This window comes from Orcinus orca, chromosome 5, assembly GCF_937001465.1.
Source record: "Orcinus orca chromosome 5, mOrcOrc1.1, whole genome shotgun sequence".
Classification (NCBI taxonomy): domain Eukaryota; kingdom Metazoa; phylum Chordata; class Mammalia; order Artiodactyla; family Delphinidae; genus Orcinus; species Orcinus orca.
The window spans coordinates 126730442-126756142 of record NC_064563.1 but is presented as its reverse complement, the minus strand read 5'-3'; the positions used below and the strand labels follow the sequence as shown (position 1 = coordinate 126756142).

Sequence of the window (25701 nt, the reverse complement as noted above, 5' to 3'; positions counted from 1 at the left end):
AAACTCTCTTACTGTCTTTCAATTTGCTCAAAATTTCTCTTTCTCTTCTTGGTAAATCCCCCATAAATTTAATATGCATAAAACTCAATATGTCCTGCTCCAGTTCCAATTGCTTTTTTGTGCAACCAGAAAATCATATTTTTAGTTCAAATCTGGAAAGCTAATCTGAATAATCCAGCTAATTTTGGTATGAACCATGTCACAAAATCTATATTATGGGTCCCAAAGAAGCTTCTGGATTTCTTTCTCTTCATTATTTCTTCTGGGTCTATAAGTACATGGAATAAACCAAGCCTGCCTAGATAAAATGAATCAAAAAATTTCCATGATAAGGAAGTATGGATGAAATGAGCTCCAATCCAAAATGTGTCATTCTCTAATTATTATTCATGTTTCTATTTACTTGACACTCATCAGTTATAAAGATGTTTGCTAAATGTGATCTAACCATCTTACATAACCACTGTAATCATCCTTATAACCACCTCACAAAAAGTCTGATCAGAAACATAACCTGTTACTAAATCGAGAGGTGAGGGAAAAAAAAAACTTATTTAAAGGCACTTTCCAGTTTTAGAATCCAGGATTTCCAAGCTGTGTTCATTAATTTCCTGGTTCAGTCATAACCCCATCCTAATGTTATTTCCTGTGAATCAAATGGAATAAATAGCAAATACAACCACAACTGACAAAACTTAAGTACAGTAATGGGATAATGGCAGAAAAACTGCAATAGCAATTCACATTTATAACAGGAATAAAAAAAGATCAAGGATAACACAATGTATTAGTTGCTAGTTATATCCATTGCTGCATAAAAACATCACAAAACTTTGTGGACTAAGAGAACAAAAATCATTTATTTTGTACATGTATCTGTAGTTTGGGCAGGGTTTGGGAAAGATTCAGAGGGAAGCTTGTCTTTATTTTAAGAGGTTCAGCTGAAGCAATTCAACTAGAGCTGGAGGATCTACTTTCAAAAGGTAAATTCACATAGATGTCGATTTAGCACTAGCTATCAGCTGGGACCTCATCTATAATGTCAGCAAATACCCATACACAGACCTTTTCCGTGGAGTCTCTGCTTTTTCAAGAGCGAGCATTGCAAATGACCATGGTAGATGGGCATGGCATGATTATGCAATATACTGAGACAGTCATAAAGAGCCATTCAGTTTCAAGGGGAGAAAATAAATTCTAAGTCACTATAGAAAGAACCTATGGAATGGAGATATTGTTGTGTTCATCATTAGAAAACTCAATCCCCAGCAATGGTTTTGACTACATACCTCACACACCAAAATACATCACTGAAATTTCTGGCTCCCATTCTAAAGCAACCAAAAATTTGTGAGTGATAGTGGATTTATAAACTACTTAATCACATGGTAAATAATATTTTCCCTCCTTTGGTTCCCCATTTATAGATGGTGTGTTTTATACTCATGCCTAGAAATGGCATGGTGGGAAGAGTCTCAGTTTACTCCTCGTATGAACCACACACAGAATAATGATCACCAAGCTTGGATTATTTTGGTATTCAACTTCTTCCCAAAGTAAGTCACCAAGATTATAGGGTATTCCCCAGTGGTCCTGTGGTTAGGACTCAGCACTGTCACTGCCAGGGCCTGGGTTCAATCCCTGGTCGTGGAACTAAGATCCTGCAAGCCGTGTGGCACGGTCAAAAAAAAATTAAATTAAATTAACAAATTAAAAAAAAAAAGATGTTAAAGTCTTCCCAGCCTTGTTTACTTGAATAATGGCACCACTGAGGATCCTCTTCCTTAACAGATTCCCAGGGCAACTAACCCCAGATCACCTGTCACAGTCCTCAAAATATCCAACATACCTCAGGTACTAATAGGAAGTATTGTTCTCTTCTAGTGCAGGGAAACATGGCCCATAATACCTTGTCTAGCTTAATTCAATCGTACTACCTTTCAGGAACTTCACCACTCAAAGTCTTTACATGGTCTTAGTTCAAATTTCTTTGCAAGAAATTGTCCTAAGGTAGTATCATCTTTATAAGCCAATTTTGCGTAGACTGTAGGTGATGTAAATTGCATGCTTTGGTGATGCATCAACATCCTGATGGAATCACTATGACCCTAAAGTGGAAGGTCTGGGTCATTTAGCATGAAGCTTGACCAATGAGGCATATGGAACTGAAAGGATGCAAGGTGGGGATGAGGCAGGAGTAGGCAGCTTCCATTGCAAAAGCATATGGAGAGCAGGCATAAAGATTAACATATCCAAAATGACATAATGGAACTTGCAATTGCAATATCAATTTTCTTATTATATTGCATCTTTTTTGCATTCAGGGTACATGTCTGATTCATACTCTGTGCACTATGGCTGACACACAGTAATAATCTACTAATGTTATATACATTAATAAATGACAGAATGAAGGAACCAAGGGGTTATATTCTTTATTATGGCCACTATGACACTGGGATATTGTAAATAGAGTTTATGCCAACTCTTATTGAAAATAATATGAAACCATACTGTATATGGTGAAAAGTCAGATAATTTTCAAGCACTGAGTCAGGCACTTTTCTGTACAGTGGAAAAGAAATGATCTATGAAGCAACTTGCTCATTTGTTTAGTTAATCATTTATTTAAATCTATCCTATTATATATGTTATCAGGAGATATGTGTGCTCTAACCTGTCTACTAAAGAAAATATTTCAAGCTTAATACCTAATCATGAGCCAGACACAATACTTTTAAGTGCTTGCTTATGAATGGATAACATGAATTCTCCTGTGTAAAACACTGAAAGACTAAGGTAGGAACTCAAAAAACTGGTGACAAATTTTAGAAATATTCTGTTCAACTCAGATACTCTAAACATTTTAATGCGTATTACGTGGCTATCTTAGTTATATATGAAGATGGGGGCACAGAAGAGTGAGAAAGCCATGGTGGGAAAAGATGATGGAGATAAAATGATATGGATAAGTTGGGAGCATTTGTTTTGTGTTGTTAGGACCTGAAAGAGGAAATAAAGAAGATCAGAATACAAAGAAACAATTTTTTTTTTTTCTGACAACATGATGCACAAAATAGCACTGTTATTTTTCATTAAATAGGGTTCTCTTAGTGGAACAAAAAAGGACCACTAAATACAAATTATAACAGAGAAATAATTTGCATCAATGTTTCATATAAAGATTGGAATTCTGTCCCAAATTAGGATTTACAGAACTGGATAGTGGACATGAGATGGAAATCCTGACCCACAGCATTATAACTGTAGAAACAACATAGAAGCTGTGCCTCTAGGAGAAGGTATGAACAGTTTCAGATTTTCGGTTATAGTTTTGCAGATATTGACGGTCCAATGAAAGTTCACTTTAGCAACACAATATTTCCTCTGATGCAAAACGCTCATAAGTCTCAGAATCATCTAATTCTGGTCTTAACTACTCTCCATCCTGAAGTCTTGAAAGGGTGTTTATCATCTTCTGCAGTGCTTTTCTCGTTGTGCAGTGATACATTGTGTTGTAGGGACCACAGCACATGAACTGTTTGCTGCCAGGTGTGCCTGTGAATGTGAACGTTCTACCGAATTTAAGTCATCCCTGGAAAGACTTGGAGAGATGGAAACACCCTCCTACAGAGAATTTGAGAATGATCAAATTTACTGTAGCAAAAATGCAATGTGTGGGATCATTATATACCTTGTTTTGAATTTTCACATGTTTAATGCAAATCTGTGATAGTCAACAATTCAACATAGAAATACCTATTTACATACAAATAAGGTTTCCATCTCAGTGCTTTCAAGCATTGAAAATATATATATAAATATGCACACACATATATATATGTGTGTGTATATATTTTTGATACAGAAAATCCAGTTTCTCTGTAGCAGGATTTCTGATTTACAGAAACTGTGAGATACTAAATGTTGTTTTAAGACACTAAATTTGTGGTAATTTCTTACGCAGTGTAGAGATGAATACACTCATGCATTCATGTGCCTGCAGCTTCAGTAGAATGCAGTAGTCTGCATCATATGAAACCAGCCATGATTTATTTTTTAAAACTTCCATATTTAGTAATTATTTAACATTTTAAGGAGAAATATTTAACAAGGAAATGATTTCATTTCTATTTTGTGCCCTGTATCCATTAAAATGAGCATAAAAGTAGACAGGAGAAAAAAAGCAATTCTCCCCCGACTTACAGTCCTTAAATGCTTTGGTTCTAAAGCAGTGTTGTAACTCAGAATCATCTATGAAATTTATTAAAAGGCTACAAGAATAATTAAAACCAATTCTCAGCTCCTTAATATTTGGGCCGACTGAATAAGTATCTTCATGTTTTCTATCTTTAGACACGCTGGCGAGGGATCAAGTAAGAGTTAGTATCTTTCTTCAAAGGGAAGTGGCCTTTTTTAAGGACTGTGAAGTTAAATCTGTTGTACACCCTTAAACAACAGCCACTACTTTAATGGGCTTTTGGTTCCTCCAAGACAGATATGGTCTGACAATCAAGGCTGTTCACAGTAGGAATCCAATTACCTTCCTAACAACATCCTGCCCTGAGTTCCAGATACACTAAAATGTTCAGTTCTCCAAACAGGTGGTGAAATCTAATGTTATTTGGTCTATGATCTACCTGCAATGCCCTTTCTACTTTGTCCCTTAGCCAGTTTTTTCCACTCCTTCAAGCATGGCTACCTGGGCCTATGTCAGTGGACACTCCTTTCATGCTGCAATCGTGCTGCAGAATTCATACTTCTTTTAGCACCAAGAATGTTACGCTGTGATGCTTTGCACATATATTTACCTTTTTCATTAGACAACAACTTTTTGAGCTCAGGGTCAGTGTCTTATTCATGTTTATATGGCCAATGCTATAAATATATATGCATAAAAACATATATGTGCATATATGTGTATATATATATTTTTATATATATATATATATAATGTTACATAGTAAATATCTATGTGGTAAGCACTCTATAATTATTGAATCAACAGATTTAATTTTAAAATGTCCTTAAAAAAATAATGAGTCCTTCAGATGAAGCTTTTATTCCATAATAATTTCCATAAATGGGATGGTTATCTTTATCTGTCAATTTGGGTAAGCCATAGTAACCAATTTTTTAATCATACTCTAGTCTAGATTTTCTTTTCTTATAAAAGTAGTTGCAGATGCTATTAACATTTACACTCAGCTGACTTAAAGTAAAGCAGATTACCCTCCATAATAGAGGAAGCAATTCTTCCTCAGTACTGCAACATACAAACCTTGTCTGAGTTTACAGACCACTGGTGTACCCACAGATTTTGTATTTAAGACTGAAACATCAACTGTTACCTGAATTTCTAAGCTGCTAGCTAATACTGCAAATTTCAGATATACCAGCCGCCACAATTGCTTGAGCCAATTGCTTAAAATGAATCTTTCTTTAGATAGGTATATAGACGAGAGATAAATAGATAGATAGATATAGAGATAGAGATATATCTCTTAATGGTTCCGTTTCTCTGGAGAACTCTAACAGTAAATAAATTTTTATTGATGATGGCTTAATATTTACCCTGTCTTAAAAATGGTAAACTCAGCAGGAAGTGTAAAGGAGTCTTCCTAATCACTTTATTTTGAATCTTAAATAAGATTTTGAATCATAAATAGGATTTGTCTTTTGAAATATTTTTAAAAAATGTCTCTTGTCGGTGAAAGTAAAGTAAAAATGTCAGATCTATAAAATTTGCCATGGTTAAAAGAGGAAAAGTATAAAGCCCAAGGTAAATCTTACTTCTTAACTTTCCTTATGTGTCCATGTTAATGTGTAAATCTAAGCTTTGATTTCGATAGAGGGTTAAATGACTTAAAGATGTCATAATGAGATAAACTGCTTTTAAAAAGGTTTTTGATTGATAGATGAGCAGGAATTTTTTTAATGCCTTTACAATGTGTTCTTCGGCAGAATATCTTTATGAAATGAAAAGATGAGAATTATTCCCTTTAGTAGACATATGTCTTGTGGAAATGCTCAGAGCGATAGAGGTTGTGGCATGCAGAGTACTGCACCCCTACCCCCACCTCTCCAAAAAAGATTGTTTACATTCTAATCACAAGAATTTGTTTGTTACTCTCTATGGGAAAACAGATGTTGCAAATGTGATTAAGGTCCTCAAGATGCTTACATTAGCCTGGACCCAATTTAGTCACATGAATCCTTAAAAATGGAGAACTTTTCCCATCTGTGATCAAAGGGAGACATGACTAGGGGAGAAATGGTCAGAAAAATAAAAGGCACTGGCTTTGAGGGTGAAGGAAGTTGGCTAGGAGCCAGGGAATGTAGGTGGCCTCTAGAAGCTGGAAAAGATGCGGAAACAGATTCTGTCCAGAGCCTCCAGAACAAAATGACGTAGGCACTGACACCTTAATTTTAGGACAATGAGGCTCATGTCAGATTTCTACAGAAATGCAGGATAATAAATATGTGTTGTTTTAAGCCACCAAGTTTGTGGTAATTTATCACAGCACCATTAGAAAACTATACAGAGGCTTTCAAAATAATTATGATATCGAGACATATCCATAAAGTTTAAACACGAAAGAAAGAAACACAAGGTTAATTTTGAAAGTATTTTTTTCCATATTCTGCAACATTGATAGCCCAAAGTGGGCAACTATTTGTTACACTGATAGTCTGTCTAGAACTTCCCTTTCTCTCCACAGTTCAAATAAGGCCATCTAGCACTTAAGAAAGTGTTTGGTCACACCACTGATGGTTTACCACCAGCAGGCCATTGTGAGCGCACCTCAGATGGTTTAGTTGGTGACTGTGCACAGCTGCAACTTCCATATTATTTCCATGAAATAGACCTCAGTTCAGCTGTAGCCAATTTATTTGCGCTATGGGGCATTATTTGAGGAAAGATAGAAAATTTGGACTTCATAATACTGCCTTCCTTCCTAGCCTACCACGGGCTGAAATTCTTGCCTTTCATGTTTCTAAGAAGTAGCTTTGCAATGGCATTGTCTCCAAAGGGCCACAGATGTAATATCCAAGGTGAAATGCTAGCTTAAGGAGGCACAGTGAGTTCATCTAGATGGATAAGTAGCCTGTGGAACTCCAAGAATGATACTGGAGACAGCCAATTTTTCAAGTGTATAGGCTTTGTGAAAATAAGGTAAAAAAGATTTCTTAATTGTAAGTGTTGAATTAATAAACTATGAGTTATTCACTGATGAACCGTTGTTCTAAGCTGCCCTGTTCCCTAAATAGAGGCAAATGAGTCAAGGAAAGGTAAAGATAAAATGGAGATAATGTCTTTTATTTCACAGGGTTGTAACAAGGATAAAATTAGATAAAGGTAAAATTTTTAAAATATATATATGGAAAAATATGACTTTATTAAAAACAGCAAAGCTACTGAAGAGAAGCAGAGATGAAAGAAAAATCTTATGTTTTTCATAATGCTAATTTATACAAATTTTAAAAAGATTCAATAATAAAAATAGGTTTAATGCATTTTCTTCTTTAAAAAACTTCTGGGGCTTCCCTGGTGGCACAGTGGTTGAGAGTCCGCCTGCCGATGCAGGGGACACGGGTTCGTGCCCCGGTCCAGGAAGATCCCACATGCCGCGGAGCAGCTGGGCCTGTGAGCCATGGCCGCTGAGCCTGCACGTCCGAAGCCTATGCTTCGCAACGGGAGAGGCCACAACAGTGAGAGACCCGCGTACCGCAAAAAAACAAAACAACAACAAAAAAAAAAAACAAAGAAAAAAAAACTTAAGGTTCAATCTCAAAAAATTGAGAGTTCAAAAACAATTCATTGCCACCATGCTCTATGCATTGTTATTCTCTGATGTTGTCTAATAACCAAGTGTTTTGAACCTAGTACTGTCCATTAAAACAAAATGGAAGACACATATTCAATTTTTAATTTCTAGTATCTTCATTAGAAACATTAAAAAAGGCAAAATTAATATAAATAATATGTATCAGTTAATCCAATATATCCAAAATATCATTTCAACATGGAATCACTACTAACATTACTATCAATGTATTTTACCTTTTCTTTTTACTATCTCTATAAAATATGGTGTGCAGATCGTATTTTGAACGAGCCACATTTCAAGTACCTAATAACCACATGTGGTTAGTGGTTACTATATTAGAAAGAATAGTTCTAAATGCAATGCTTTAACCATCCTCGGATAAAAAAAAAAAAAAAAAAAAGCTGGCCGTCCAGTGCAAAGGTTTATCCATTTGATTTCTAAGAAAACAACTTGATATACTCTCATCTAGGGACCATCAATATGGGATGGAGGTATGGGCAGTTGTGGGCACTGACCTTCCTTCACAGCTGCACAGCTTCAACTAGAGTCATTCCAGTTTATTATAATTTGTTATTTTATGTTTCTATATCATTCTTTTTGAACAAACTTTCCTTGATTAAAAGAAAAAAAAAACTCAAATAACAATGCTTTTAGGCAGTGATCATAAAACAGAAGCCATACTCAGAAAGAAACACATGGATATCATATACTTTGGACCTGTACAATATTTTTATGATTATTTTTCACATCAACAGCTACATTTGTAGCTTTTTTTACAAAAATGACACATTTTTTGCATGCCCGCTCCTCAGTCATCCATACACTCCTCTGCATTAATACCTTATATTAGCCCTCAATACTTATTTGTGTCACCTATCAAGTTCCTGCAGAAAATGAAATTTTTAATTTGTGCTCTAATTAATTTAATTAGAGGTAGCTTCCAAGACCAGACAACCAGAATATCTGTTCATCTAAAGAGAAAGTCTGCAATTAGTTTTTATTCAGGTCCTTGAGCAACAGTAAACAGTACATCTGGTCAGGAAATCTCAAATTTTATCACAACCAAATACAAATCCCCTTCTTAAATAATTCTGATAGCTGTACCAAAGACAGTAATCCAGCTATATGTATCAGATTTTAAATTAACACTAAATAAAACAATGTTATTTACTATCTGGTATTACTTGATAAACTGAATTGCTAAGATCCAAGAAAAATAATTGTTATACCAACGTCATTTCAAGGTAAAAAGGCTGCTATGTAATTGAAACATTGATTAGTAAGGGGAACTTTCACTTTTGACCAAGGGAGAGTAACAAAGAAAGGATTTCCTTTCATCTGAAAAAACTAAAAATCAGAATAAAATAAAAGAAAATGTGTTTTTAAAACCACTGGCCAGGGCTTCCCTGGTGGTGCAGTGGTTGAGAGTTCGCCTGCCGATGCAGAGAACACGGGTTCGTGCCCCGGTCCGGGAAAATCCCACATGCCGTGGAGCAGCTGGACCCGTGAGCCATGGCCGCTGAGCCTGTGCGTCCGGAGCCTGTGCTCTGCAATGGGAGAGGCCACAACAGTGAGAGGCCCGCGTACCGCAAAAAAAAAAAAAAAAATCACTGGTCATTGGACAATGAAGGATAACAAACCATGACATATGGAAATAACTAGAAGAGCACTGCTGTTGTCCTAAATCACTTCCTTGAGCAGGGCTGGCTTCACAGCCATGAAACGGGTGCTGCTGCACAGTTTGATACTTGGTGTAGCGCCTGCTGTCACTGTCTTGAAATTCTTCATAATATTTGAACAAGGGTTCTTGCACCTTCCTTTTGCAATGGACCTGCAAATTATGTAACGGGTTCAAGACTTAAGCCTTTCTGTATCACAGCTCAGAATGGGGGATCCCAGGTGGGAGTTTAATGAATTTCCCATTTTGAGAAGATGGAGCTGAGAGTGCAGGGAAGCAGGGGCACTAGAAGTGACAAAACAGGACACCAGAGAGGAGAGGTACGCACAGATAGAGAACTCCAGAAAATTGCAGATCACCTCATTTGACTATTCAGCAGACATATGAAAAAACTGCAGGAGGCTCAGGAAGAAAAACCTGAAAGAATCAGAGGAAATAGTGATTTGATCTCACACCTGTCTGAGAATAGTGACAATTCCCACCCCTCGGAGTTGAAACCAACATAATTCATGGGCATTGAGTCAAAACCTCAGATAAATTCTGCTCTGGTCCAAGCTAACAATGTTGAAAAGCAAACCCAAAAACATCAGACTGTTTTCAAGTAACTTCAATGCATCTTAGAACAAAGCACAATATTATTTAAAGGAGTATGAAATAAAAATTCAGCTTCCAGGAAAGTAAACTTCACAGTGTCTGGTATTCAATTTAAAATGACCAGGCATACAAAGAGGTAGGAAAATTCTCTCCACAATGAAAAGAATGATCTATCAATCGAAACCTACACAGAATTGACACATATGCTATATTAGTAGACAAGGACATTAACAACAGTTATTATAATTTATTTCAGATATTCGAGAAACTAGAGGAAAGAATGAAAATTTTTAGAGAGACATGGAAGGTATTAGAAAAGGTGCCAATAAAACTTTAAGCATGGAAAACCACAATGTTCAAGATGAAAAATATAGTGGATGGGGTTATCATCAGGTTAGACACTGGAAAAGAAAATATTAATGAATTTAAAGACATAGCAAAAGAAACATTCTAAAATAAAGCTCTGAGACACAATATAAATAGTAATATATGAAAAAGTGATGTTTTACAACTGCAAAGAATCAGATATGTATGTAGGTAGAGTTACCAAAGGAAAGGAGAAATAGGAAAAAAAAAGTTCAATTGTGCTTCACAATGCAGATTAAAGTTCTTACAGGGAAGTGATATAAGTCGATTCTGCTGATAACTGTTGGCCAGAACTGATCACTTAGTCCTACAAGGGGATAATTTAGAGTGTTATGTTTCCTAAAGACTGTTAATATTTAGCAAACAAAACAATGACTACCACGCTGGAAATTCTTTGTTATGATGTAGTTAAGTCCAAATTGTCTTAGTGCATCATTTAGGCAGATAGAGAAACACTAGTCACTATAATAAATAAATTCTACAATTTCAGTAACTTAACACGATCAGGGCTATTTTTCTATCCTGTAAATATCTGTAGCAGCTGTAGCTTTCACTTAACTGTATTCTTCCACTTGAAAGTTCAGGAATTTAGGCTATTTTCTTTTTGTATTTCTGCATTTTCAAAGGGCTTCAGAGTATTCTTCATCTAAGTTTAAAGAAAAAGAGAGGGTAGAAAAGGCATCCATGCTTCCTGGTTCATTTGGCCTGGAAAAAACCCACATCATTTCCAGTTATATTCTAGTGGACGTGGCCTCAAGTTACTGCAGGGGATTGGGAAGTGTAGTTTCCACATTACAGTTTTATAAGGTTTACACATTTTTGATAACTATCTTTTTGAAAATCCAAAATGAAAGGAATTATTTCTTGACATACACCAGGATACAACAGTATACTTCCAATTTAAGATTAGATAACCACAAAACAGGAAGTTCAGGAATGGAGCTGGAACATCTTAATAACTTTCCTCCCGACCTTGTCTTCTTTTTAGTGCTTTTCTTTTTTCGGCATTTCTTCAGCTTTGACTTCAGACCATCCATCCCACACGGTGAAGAAAGCAGTCTCACAGAATCCAAGTCTCACATTTGCTAGAACCTCACACCAGAGAAAAAAATGACTCCTGGTTATTCTTATTTCAAATTACAAAAGCCTTGGGGAAGGGCTGTAACTAGTTTCAGTGGGGTCAGGTACTTAATTCTGGACATACAACTTAACCAAAAGAAGAAGGCATATGAGAACATGAGCACACTATATTTTTTAATGTAATGCTTAAAAAAACAGAGGGGTTTCCAGAAGTAAGAAAAGAATTCATGGTTAGAGCAAATAACAGCAAATAGGCACTTTCCATTGGTGATCTTCTCTCCTTTTTAAATGATTTCTCTCACTTAGAAATTCCTAATTTCTACCAGCACCCCACTACCAATTATGCCCAGTTATACAGTTCAATAGCTGAGAATGTTTTCCTCAAGTTCTTTACTCCAATTTTCTCTTTCTCCTCTGTCATTGCAGGCAGCACAGCCACTCCTTAGCAGAGAGAATTGAGGCAATTGTGCATGAACATTCCAGCTCCCTGCTATTTCAGTGAGATTGTATTTATATCTAAATTGTTCATTACCTCCTTTCCTTTAGTTTCAAGAATTATATCTTTTTTAAATTTGAACTTTAGTGTCTCCACCTGCATTCTTCATCCTAAAATCTCCAGGTCATTCATTCCACTGTTATTTATTTTCTTATATTTTCAATTTATTTTTCTCTCTACATTCTTTTTTGGCACAGTCTTATCCACATTACATATCTGTTTCCTACCTAGGAAATGGCACAATTATCTATAATAATGGCGAATACCTAACTGGGCTGGACCTTGGGCTCATGTGGGAATTACAGCTGCTACCAAAGATTCTGGATTAATTGCAAGGGGTATGAACTGTGTACCGAAAGTCTTAATAGTTGTTCCCAGAAGATTCTAGTAAACAAAAGTTTGAGAACCACTGATTTGTATAATTTCTTAGCCAAAATCTGATTCATCCTTTATTTAGTCTCTAGCTACACTAGTCACATAGAATTAAAAAAAATAAAAACAAAAAAGTCCTGTTACTCTCTCTTGTTGACTACCTGTCAAATTTATTCCCTCTGTATATGCATATTGCCACCTCTTTACTTGAGGAACTCCTCATTTCTCAGGATTAGTTTATTAATAAAATTAATATTACTAACCTTGATCTGCTTCCTGGTCAGTAAACCCTGCAAACTATCAGACTATTCCTTGTAAATCACAAAGCAGATATTTCATACCTGATCAAAAAACATTTGGAAATTCACTATTGTGATCAGCATGAAGTCCAAATGTTTTGGTTGGATACATAAAACTATACTTAATCTTGGGCTTCCCTGGTGGCGCAGTGGTTGGGAGTCCGCCTGCCGATGCAGGGGACGCGGGTTCGTGCCCCGGTCCGGGAGGATCCCACATGCCGCGGAGCAGCTGGGCCCGTGAGCCATGGCCACTGAGCCTGCGCGTCCGGAGCCTGTGCTCCGCAACGGGAGAGGCCACAGAAGTGAGAGGCCCGCGTACCGCAAAAATAAATAAATAAAAAACTATACTTAATCTGGTACCTGCCTAGCTATTCAGTCATCTACTATAACATGCGCCCTCCATCCCATGCTTTACCAACCTGATTCCTATGCTCTATCTGATTAGTATAAATTCTTGGATTTCAACATTTAGCTGAAACATCAGCTCCTCTATCCAATTATTCTACTTTTCAATGTTTCAACTTTCCACTGCATACTCCAACTCAGGTAGAATTATTATCCTCTGCTTTGATGCCATATATACTTGTTGTCTTTTTGCATAAGGTCTATAAGCTTTGTTGCATTATTTGCTTATAGATTTAGTTTCATTCTCTAGATTTTAAGACTCTTAAAGCCAAGGGTCATATATTATTCATCTTTGTATTACACTTTTGTCCACTGAAGTGATCATAACTGGATGAATAGATACTATATATCTTCCAAAATATTAATTCCACTTGAGAAAATATAATAGTGGAAAGTAATGATTTTCTAATGATGAAATTTCAGACAACAGAAAATATTTTGTCAATGATATCCTCAAATTAGGTGACAGTCTGTACTTATCTATGTATAAGTAGCACCTACATTTCATTCAGCAAGGCCACATTATAACTTCATGGGTTCCTTCACATATCTGATCTAGAACAGCTATTCTCAAAAGTGTGATCGCGGCACCAGCAGCATCATTGGCATCATATAGTCCTTCAGATATTTCTGATGTCCCAAAGTTTGAGAACTACTGTAGAGGTCAGGGAAAGAGCTCATGTTTGTTGCCTGACCTACTTTTTTCCCTTTATATCATGTATGGTGATTGGGAAAGCAAGCTCTAAATGTGAATTATAGCCAACATGCATCATCTGGGTAGTATAAGGAAGTGGCTTAATCTTTTGAAGCTAAATTCTCTAATTTATATGATGGGGTAAAACACTGCCTACCTCTAGAGTTGCTGTGAATATTAAATGAGTTAAACCCTAGAAAATGTCTACCGTGGTTCATGGAGAAAATGCTTAGCACAATGCTTGCTCAGAAATTTTAACTGTTTTCTTTTTTCCCCTTTTGATACTATTGCTACTATTTCCACTATTACTATTATTTCTACAGTACTATTTTTAATACCATTACTACTATTATGATTAGTTTTACAGTTCTTAAAAAACAGTTGTGGAGAGGGAAGCGTGGGGGCTGGTGGTGTGATGAATTGGGAGATTGGGATTGACATATATACACTGATGTGTATAAAATAGATAACTAATAAGAACCTGCTGTATAAAAAAATAAATTAAATTAAATTAAAAAAAATAGCTGTGAAGTGTTATATTTAGTGTCATATCAGAGAGGTGGAAACAGACTAGAAGAGGTAGATTAATAAGATCACACAGCAATTACGAATTGAAACCAGGATTAAACAATGAGTCAGTATGATGAAACCAGAGAACATAATTTTCATAGTAAATGTTACTACTTAAATAATTTGCATTTCAAGTGACAATGAAATATTTTAAGAAATGTTTAGTACATAAGTGAGAAGGGAGTTTGGTCATTTGATAAAAACTTAAATAATGCCAGGTTAGTGTCTTTTCAAAGAATAGTAACTCAGCATGTCAAAGTGGAAGCACAGTTAAAATATGGCAAGAAATATACAAGCCTTAAAGGCCTATTGCTTGTTTTCTCTTTTGACATTTGTAGGTATGAATGTCAACACAAATTCAACTGTATAAAAGAAATAACATATTTTTTCCTGATGATTCAACTTGATTTCTATTTTGAATGCCCATAGCACTGAGGTTGAAAATTTTAACTCACTCAATCTAGGGTTTTTACCCAGTGCTGAGATTTTGCTGGGTTCACTTAATCCTTGATGTAATATCTCAATAGGGGAATTTTGAGATTTTCTTCATCCCATCTAGTCTTCAGTCATTCATTCATTACGTTATCATTGAAATATTCCTCTTTCTTATCTGCTGACTTTATTCAGATTCTATTGTTCTTGCTGCTATTTTCATACCAATCCTAAAGCCACAGGTACATTCTGTGGCTTCTTTGCCACCCTGGGGATGGAAATCCTGGGAAGGTTATTTGTGGCCCTTAATGCTGAAAACTTCCATTCCCAGTTATGGTGGACACAGAATAGCCTAAATGCTTTGAAATGACAGAGAGTGAACTACAGAGAGAACAAGGACAACAACAAAATCAACATTTATCACATGCAAAAGAAATTCAGCCACATTTTTACACACTGCTTATTTTCTGTACTATTGCAAGGCTTAAATCATGTCCTTAAATTCACCTTCAGTCTTCGAGCACCTAAGCCTTTTAGCTCTACTTCACAAAACAAGTGAATAGGTAACCATTCAGCTGATAAGCTAATTCAATTCACTGGAACATGAACTACACACAATTTTAATATCTGTAATGTGTTTGGCAACAATGGGAAAAATCTGTATGCCCTAGAACAGACGTTAGAATTTTACCCCAGAGAAAGACAAGGAGAAACATATGGTATTCACAAGGTTAGTGATTAGATTTCAAGAAGCAAAGAAAAGAAACATTAAACATTCCTGCAAAATGGAAATAAATAATATCAATAATGGTTCATACAGTCATGAAGAATTACATGGAAGAAACAGGTTTAAAAAGAAAATGTGAGTTAACATTTGCAAACATATCCCAAATGGCAGAAATAAGTTCAAAATGTCATTAAGTCCAAGTCTCAGCTGTTAGTTCTGAAGAATTGGCTGATAATACAATAATTGGCTTTGGTACCCTACACACACACCAAACATATCCACACATACACACAACCATGCACACATGCTTTATTTTTTGACAGATGATTGTAATAATCTTTAGGTCATAGTTTTAATTATGTAGGCTTATTTATTGCACCAAATAATTCATTCATTCATTTCAAATTTGTCTTAATAATGAAGTTGATATTTTCATCATTTATGTAAATGAAGTGGCAGTTTATCAGATTGAACAAGCTGACTTCATGATCTGAAACTCAAATAGCTAATTCCAGTGTTAAGCTAACTCATAAGACTGTTACTGACCCAGAAAGAAAACAGAAACTTTCCCAGTATAGATGTTTAATGAATGTTTATGTTTTAATGAATAAATTTTAAAATAATGAGGAAGGATAAAGGGAGAAAACAAGGAACAACAAAAATGAAGGTAGGGAGAGGAGGGAGGGGAAGGCAGGAAGGAAAGCTGGAAAGGAGGGAGGAAAGGAAATAGAGAAAGAAGCAATGAAAAAAAAGAATTTTTAGAATCTTCAGTGATAAATACATAAAACTACTCCTTGATACTGTTCTCACTATTACCATTAGTAAATTCTTCCTTCAACATAAACATAACTCTGTACTGCGGTATCAGTCAATTTTTCACAGTAGAAATGGAGAATCCTGTTTCTTTCCATATTACCATATTCTTCCATGTAGTTTAATCCCAGAAGCTATTTTTAGAAATTCACTTTCCTTTGACACAAATATCAATAGCTCCATATGAACTATTAATATATTTTTCTAAAGCATCCATGATACTTTTAAATTTCTGCTTCTACCACCCTATTTAGATTTTTATCTCACCACATTTTTTTTGCGGTACGCGGGCCTCTCACTGCCGTGGCCTCTCCCGTTGCGGAGCACAGGCTCCGGATGCGCAGGCTCAGCGGCCACGGCTCACGGGCCCAGCCGCTCCGCGGCATGTGGGATCTTCCCGGACCGGGGCACGAACCCGTGTCCCCTGCATCGGCAGGCGGACTCTCAACCACTGCGCCACCAGGCAAGCCCTATCTCACCACTTTAATAATTTCCAGGCATTAGACTCTCTCTGTAGACCAACCGAAAAGGCATTTAAAAGCTATCCCTGGTGGCTCAGTGGTTGAGAGTCCGCCTGCCGATGCAGGGGACACGGGTTCGTGCCCCGGTCCGGGAAGATCCCACATGCCGCGGAGCGGCTGGGCCCGTGAGCCGTGGCCGCTGAGCCTGCGCATCCGGAGCCTGTGCTCCGCAACGGGAGAGGCCACGGCAGTGAGAGGCCCGCGTACCGCAAAAAAAAAAAAAAAAAAAAAAAAACTATCCTAGACTGGTTGCTAGAGAAACATTCTGATATGCTGCAAGTCTTGTGGAAAGATAGTAGGTTGACTTTCTGGACTGGAAGTCATACTGTTGTTAATGATTTGACTTCCTGGGCTCATTGCTGCAGATTGTGGGTGAAAGTTCTACTTTTATAGATGGTCTGTGAACTGAAAAAAAAAAAAAAAGCACAATGTGAGAGCTGTGAATTCAGTTTTCTTTGTGGCTTACTGAGGACTGTAGCCCGGGATATAGCCTCTCAGATAGCTCTGAGGGACTGTTCTGAAGAGGTGGTGAGGAAGGAGGTCAGTATATACATTATTTTCGTGATGGGGGTACTTGCAATCAATTATACATCTCAGTAGAAGGTTTATGCTAGTCATGAAGAGCAAATGTCTCCATTAGTGATTTTACTGCTTTCCTAGGTATAAGAAGATGCAAGAAATTGTGTTCCTTAAATTTTCTTCTGAAAATATCTATCTGAAGCCCTGTTCAGCCAGATTTTCCCAGAGCATCGAGTGCCTCATTCCTGATCTCTGCCCTGAACTCCTTTCAGGGTGTGTTAAAGGTCAGCGACTCTATTGGCTAGTGACTTCATCCTTGTAGAAACAGACGGCAAGTGGCATTCTTCAGTTTGCAGGTCAACCATTGTTCACTTGTATAATCAGCCTCTAATATGGAATATCACACAATCTGGATAAGTGTGATTTTTCCTCATGATTATAACTAGATGAAGCTTCATTGCAAAAAGCATTACAGAGGTGACATGTGTTTTCATTGCTTCACATACGTAGGTATCAATACATAAAGTAATTGTGTCTCGTTATTTTTGTGCTAAGTTGAATCACTTGGATATGGTATTGTCCACCAGATTTCTTCATTGTAGAAAATCTTTCATTTTCTGCCATCAATAATTTGTAAGGTGATACTTTAAGATGTGGTAAATATCTTATAAATATCCTGTTCTCCAACAACATTTTACCCAGTCGTTTAGCTTCATTGATGATTATGGCACAAAGGGTAGCAAGATAGTGATCTTTCCAATTATCTCATTCTTTCACTGCATATTAGCTTTCATTGTCAAGTAAAGAAGAGCTTTTTCTTTACCCTCCTTCCTTCTTTGTTAAAACATCATGATGGGGCTTCCCTGGTGGCACAGTGGTTGAGAGTCCGCCGGCCGATGCAGGGGACACGGGTTCGTGCCCCAGTCCGGGAAGATTCCACATGCCGCGGAGCGGCTACGCCCGTGAGCCATGGCCTCGGAGCCTGTGCTCCACAACGGGAGAGGCCACAACAGTGAGAGGCCCACGTACCGCAAAAAAAAAAAAATCAAAAAAAAAAATCATTATGGATCCATGGAAACTTTTGTTATTCAAATTTTTATAATGTATTACCCTCAATCCTTTTCTTTCTGTGTTTTTCTTTTTTTTTAAATGCACAATCTGTATTAAGTTTGGCCCATGGGAACACCTTTTCACTAGTTTCTTGTCCTTTTCACACTTTCACATCAGAATTTGAACACATACTTGCTTCCTAGAACAACATATTACATGCTTATCTTGTACTTTGTCCCAAATATAGAATCAGCCATTTCTCCAAAGAACATTGGTGCCTTTTATTGGGAACACATTATGACTTTACTTTTAATGCAGAAAAACTGGAATAATATTTTCTACCTTGCTGAAGATATTTGTTAAGAAGTTATATTAAAAATATTAATAATCTTAACATTAAAATTCTGTAATAACTAAATAATCATTAGCAATATAACATATGCCTCCAAATTACTTAATAATTTTCTAAGCAGTCATGGGTTTATTGAACCACGTTGATCTTTGTACTTACCTTTGTATCTGTAAATACACATGAGTATTATTGGACTACATTGGTAAAACAAAACAGGTAAGAATTACAAGGGACAAAGTTTGTTCAGTCACATGTTTCCTTACAGAGACTTTCCTTTTGCAATATAGTAGTAAATAAAAATAGAAATATCAAATTTTCTTTCTTCTTTTGTCCCTCACGGGCTCCTTCCCGTGCTGGTCCGCACCCCGCCTGCCACCCACCACCTGGCCTGCGGGCGCCGCTCTCCACCGCAGCTTTGGCACCTCAGCCCAGAACAGTGCTAAAGCAACCGTGCTGGGGGCTTGGAGGAATCCGGCAGCCGCTTTCGCTTCTCCTGAAGAGCGGCCCCTTGGTGAGCTGCCCGACCCTCCACGGTATTGCTCATACACACGGAGTGGCTGCCGATGGGAGCCACATCGAGACCAGAGCGATGGTGAAAGGCCAACTCAGAGCTGGGCAGCTGCCAGACTGCCCGGAGGGCTGCGACAATGTGGCTATTACCGCGGGAGTCCCAAGAAAATCAGGCATGACACGGGACGACCTGCTCAACACCCACGCCACAATCCTGGCCACCCTGACTGCTGCCTGTGCCCGCACAGCCCCGAGACCAGGATCTGCGTCATTTCAAATCCAGTTAACTCCACCATCCCAATCACAGCAGAAGTTTTCAAGAAACATGGAGTTTACAACCCCAGTAAAATCTTTGGGGTGACAACCCTGGACATTGTCCAAGCCAACACTTTTGCTGCCGAACTGAAGGGTGTGGACCGGCTCGAGTCAACGTTCTTGTCATTGGCGGCCATGCTGGGAGGATCATCCCCCTGATCTCAGTGCACCCCCAAAGTGGACTTTCCCCAGGACCTGCTGACTACCCACACCGGGTGGACCCAGGAGGCTGGCACGGAGGTGGGCAAGACTAAGGCCACAACAAACCCTGCCACCCTGTCCACGGTGTACGCCGGAGCCCGCCGATTTGTCTTCTCCCTCGTGGATGCGATGAACTGAAAAGTTGTCGAAAGTTCCCTGTCAAGTTCCAGGAAACAGACCGTCTGTATTTCTCCACACCGTCGATGCTGGGGGGAAAGGGCATCGAGAAGAATCTAGGCATCGGCAAAATCTCCCCCGTTTGAAGAGAAGGTGATTGCCAAGGCCATTTCTGAGCTGAAAGCCTCCATCAAGAAACGAGAGGAGTTTGTAAAAAACATGAAATGAGAAGGTGGTTAGTGAGCAGTCCGTTTCCTTAACGAATTAAGGCGTCATGTCAGTGTAAAGCCATTTCAGACACCTTTGTCTTTTCAGTTTGCTTTGATGATGAGTATTGTATGAACAAAACACCCCTTCCAAATCTCGGGTCAGTCTATCAGTGCATCAATAAAAGCAGGCTTTGATTTTCTTTTTCAAGTTCTCATCCAATTAAAAAAATATTTTTTCTTTCTAATTTTTGAGTGTGGGAGAAAACAAATTCAAGGGAAGAGGAAAAAGTAAAAGTATATGTAAAAGTTTTGTACTACTCCAGGCAGAGAAAAGAATTGCTAGTAGTCATACTGGGAAGACTTTTGGATTTAATAAAATAAAAATTAGAAGTTTTATATGAAACAAAGATTAGAAAATAATTAGATTAATTTAATTATCTCAATACTCTGTGTGAGAATGATGCAGGATGACCTAAACAATAGAATTTTGTGTTCTAACTGATACATGATGAATGAGATAAAATTTAAATAACACACAACATGTAACAGGCTTGTAAAATAAGAAAACAACAGCATGACTTAGAGGGAACTTTAGAAATCAATTAAAAGTTGAAAGATTTATTAAAATAATTTTGCAATTTAAATGTGACCTTTTTTATCTTTTAGGTCAAACCGATCATATATTTCTAACATACTGAACTATCAAAACTCATGTAATATTCCTCTTAAACAGATAAAAAATTCTGCTACAGCAGTAAATGACTGGGTTGCTGTGAAATGATGTTATAATAGTTTCAGTTGGCTTGAAGGAATTGATGTTATATTTATATTAAAAATAATTATTTATTATGAGAGTTTTCTACATTATTTTGAAGGTTCACGTTCTCTTTTAAAAGAAGGACTTTAAAAACATTGAAAATGTTGAGGGCAGTCATCAAAATGGAATTGCCTTTAAAAATTAAATGCATGCAGTTGCTTTATTTTTTTTTAAGTCAACCCTGATTTTACTGGAAAAGTCACTGAAAGTGTTGTACATATTAAAATATAAAATCAAATGATATAGGTGATCTTCAATTGATGAATAAAGAAAAAAGTTAAAGTAGAAATTTCATCTTGACCTGTTTTCATTTCTGTCAGGCACATTTATTGATTTAAGGAACCTCTATTTCTAGCATATACTGAAAATGGATTAGAAGAAGGAACATGGAAGTGTGTTAATAATAAGAATTGCATTGCACATTTACTGTGTGCCTGACACTGTTGTGTTTAACTAACTCATCAATCTTTCTGACAGCCCTACAAGAGAGATACCACTACTGGCACCATTTTGTAGAAGGGAGAACTGAAGCACAGGTTAATAAAGTAATTCACCTGCAGTCACTTAATCTTGAGTGATGGGGTTAAGGCCCCAAACTAGGCAGTATTACTACACAGTTTCTTGTTCTAAGTAATGAGGTAATAAGCCTTAAAAATAGATTCAGAACAATTTATTTTAAAAAGAGATAAATGCAAGTTATAATGTTGAAATGTCTATGCATTATAACATAAAACCTTTTGTTTGAAACATACAGAATAAAACTTTCTTTAAATTTAAATGATTCGCCAAAAAACTGAGAAAGAGTTGGAATTGGGAATAGATTCAAATTTTCTGAATTTAAATTCAGTTTTATTTCTGTAAGAACATAAATCCTACTAATAAAATTATTAGAATTATGACTGATGAAATTAAGGGAGAAAAGGTATTATAATAACAATAAACTCATATATAATTCTTACTGTGTGCTATCCACTTTCTTAAGTATTATGTATTTTAATACATTTAATCTACAGAACAGCCACATGAGATGTTACTATTCACACTTTTGAGATGAAGAAACTAAGGTACAAAAAGAATAAATACACTTCTCAAGGTCACAAAACTGATAACTAGCAAAGCCAGGATTCAAACTCATGAAGTTTGGATCCAGAGTTCTTGCTTTTAAGTCCAAAAAAATGTCCACATTTCAATTTTGTGTCTGGAAGGATTTCTATTAGTAGAAATGAGGAAGGCAGAAAAAGCAAATGCTGTTTTATATTTTTCCCCCAAGAAATGGGGGAGATGAGTAAAAGTTTTACATATGCTACGTTTGAGTTGTCGAAAGGTGTGCTATACAAGTGGAAATACATCTGAAATAAAAAGTAATATGCGGGATTAAATCCTAGCCCAGAAATCAGAATAGAAATTTGTAATTCAGCTACTGGAGGGTTATTTAAACCAAGAAAGTAGAAATAATAACATTATTAATAATAATAATTGTTATTACAATTATAATATGTACTATAATAATTCATTCTTATATTTAGGTTGTAGCTGGACTTCTTGTCACATATATTATCTTATTTTTTTTTAACATCGTTATTCGAGTATAATTGCTTTACATTGTTGTGTTAGTTTCTGCTGTATAATAAAGTGAATCAGCTAATACGTATACATATATCCCCATACCCCCTCCCTCTTGCGTCTCCCTCCCACCCTCCCTATCCCGCCCTTCCTATCCCACCCCATATTATCTTATTTAAACTCATATATTATTTAATTTAATGTCAGAGATTAAGCTCTATATAGAACAGAGAAGAATATCAAGACAACTCAGGAAGAAGAGTCAGTCAAGGAATAAGAAGTGTCTGTAGAGATGAGAACTGATCCAAATATAAACCAAATTTCAAGAGTTTCAGTAGTGAGTGAATGATGAGCTAGCAAAAGTGACAAGATATTCTGTACTTTCAAGAGGTTTTCAGAGAAAGAAAAGAAAGAGTTTAAAGAGTTGGTCAGGATTAAATGAAAAAATAACTTTTAGCATAGGACAAGCTAGAACATATTTAGAGATGGGGGAAGAGAACAGATGGAGAAAAAGAATTAAAGCACAGAATTGGGGAAGGGATGGTGAATGGATTGTGTTCTCTGTGACATGAGCAAATGAGATCAGAAACCCCATCTTTTCATTAGAGATCACAGACAATCTAGTAGATGAGGAAGTTTCAGTAGGAATTATGGGATAAGGAGCTAAAACATTTTGAGCTGGATGGCTGCAGAAAGATAGTCAATAAATTAATATGCTGAGAATAAGGACTGGGAGCAGAGTATTGAGAAGAAAAAAATGGCATAGACATGTAAGGAAGTGTATTAAGGGGTCAGGAAGAGAAACATTTTCAATGAAGTCTATGGCATCTACTGGTCAGCTTTATGTCTCAAGCACTTTTAGGAAGAATATAGTTCTTAACCACTTCAATCTTTTAAAGTTAAAATATAAGGCTCATATTTCACTATCATAATACAATTATTTGACATTCGTTTCATTGTGCTAAGTAGGCAGACAATGGTAAAATCTAAGACTGAATGAATTCTCAAATGGGCCAATAAAGGATTTTTGTCATCATAAAATGTTAAATAGAAAAGGATTTTTAATCGTAATTACCATAATCTACATTGGAGCTCAGAGAAGGCAGTAAAGTCTATCATTAAATGATTTATCAGCAATGAATGTTTTAGTGTCCATAGGATTCTTATGATTTTTAAAAGTTAACTTTTAAAAATCTCATCTAATTTTTCTAACTATTTAAGTTCTACTTATTTTAATCTTTAATTTGTGAAGCTATTTTTTACGTGTTTGAGTGTCCAAAATATGCTACACAGCTCTTGAGGGAAAACAAAATAAGAAAATCATGAAAAAATGAATAAACAACAACTCTGCTCCTTGTAATATATAATTTCTTTATGAATTATGGATTCCATGAAAAGTACTAGAAAAATGTAAGCTTGTGATTTTTAAAATTTCTATGGAATGTAGACTTATTGTGGTGCTTTAGAAAAACACATGTTTCTGGAATCCCCCATGGAGTTCTAGAAACATCTAGACACAAATCTTGCACAAGAATCAAAGAAATGCGATGAAGAGGAATATCACCTAAATTCTTTGCATCAGAGTCACAGATGCATTGTCTGTGTGCAATAGCATTTATTTTGGTTATTTCTTCAATGCAGGATTATTCTATATACAGGATAGTTATCTTGAGTATGTATGAGAATTCTTTATCAAAATTCTACCTGAGTATTGTCTGAAAAATTATGGTAACAAACAAGAAAAACCCTTTAAAACCAAAATAAAAATTAATTCTTTAAATATAATATGGCCCTCAAGGACGAAGTTCACTGTGGTCAACTATTATACAGCATGCAGTTTTTATACAATTTCTTATGTCATGGTATAACAAATTACCATGAACTTCATGGCTTAATGCAATACAAATTTATTATCTTACAGTTCTAGAGGCCAGAAGTTTAAAGTCAGTTTCACTGGACTGAAACCAAGATGTCCACCTGGTCAAGCTCCCTTTGGAGGAACTAAGGGAGAATTTGTTTCCTCTCCTTTTCCAGCTTCTAGAGTTATATTTCTTGACTCATGGACTCTTCCTCCATCATCAAAGTCAGTGGCATAGCTCCTTTTCTCTCTGACTCTGCTTCCCTCTACTTCCTTCACATGGCTTTCTTCTTCTGTAGTCTGTATCAAATATCTCTTATATAAGGGTACATGTGATAGCATTTAGATCTTGACTTTATAATACCTGCAAAGTTTTTTTGCCATATGGTTAACATTCACAGGTTCCATGGATTAGGGTATGGATATCTTCTGAGGATCCATTATTCAGCCTACCACAGCATATAAGGCATAAAATAATCTGTAACACAGTATCTAATGTGTTTTCCCTTTAATGTATGAAAAGGAAACTGTCAGGAAAGCCATTAATAATTAAGAACTTACATACTTAAAGGAGCATATGGTGTCAAAAAATCATGCTTCTACAAATCCTTGGTAAACAAGGCTGAACTCAAACTCTAAAAGCAGTCACTTTCTTCACCCACAAATCTCCAAGAATGGATAACTGTGAGGACATATCCCAGCCACAGCACTTTTCTGTCAAAAACGCTACCTAGCAAGTGTTTGCCCATGGATGAAAGAGTAGGAATATAAGCAGGATATCATGAGATCAAATGAAAATCAAGAACCAGGTATATCCAAAATGAAGTGAGAATAATGTATATTTCTCTCTACAAATTGTCTAGGATTCTTTATATTTTTGTATATATGTATATATACATAAATATATATGTATATGTATGTGTGTGTATATATATATATATATATATCAGTTTATATATATTTATAGTTTATATTTATAGTTTATATATATAAACTATAGATAGACAGATAAATAATTGATCATTTTATAAGTTTGTGTGACATTTATAAGTATGTGTGACATGACTGATTGGATCCACTCTACAATTGGTAGACAACAATGGCAGAAAACATAAATACTGTTTAAAATATTTTGTTAAAATCACAGATTAGTAAGAGCAGGTGACATATACTTAGCTTTAATTTCAAATGAGAAAGGAAAATTGTGCCTTAGCAAACAGAGACCTAGCCATATTTTGACATGGCTTATTGTGGCAAGACAACTGTGCCAATTCAGATCTTCACAAGTTCTTAATCAAGACATGAGTCTCA

The 25701-nt window shown here is 36.2% G+C and overlaps 1 pseudogene; it reads left to right on the top strand.

The window, feature by feature from the left end:
- Positions 1-20171, top strand: part of LOC101272485 (malate dehydrogenase, mitochondrial-like) — a 32541-nt pseudogene extending 12370 nt beyond the window's left edge.
- The last annotated feature ends 5530 nt before the right edge of the window (positions 20172-25701 follow it).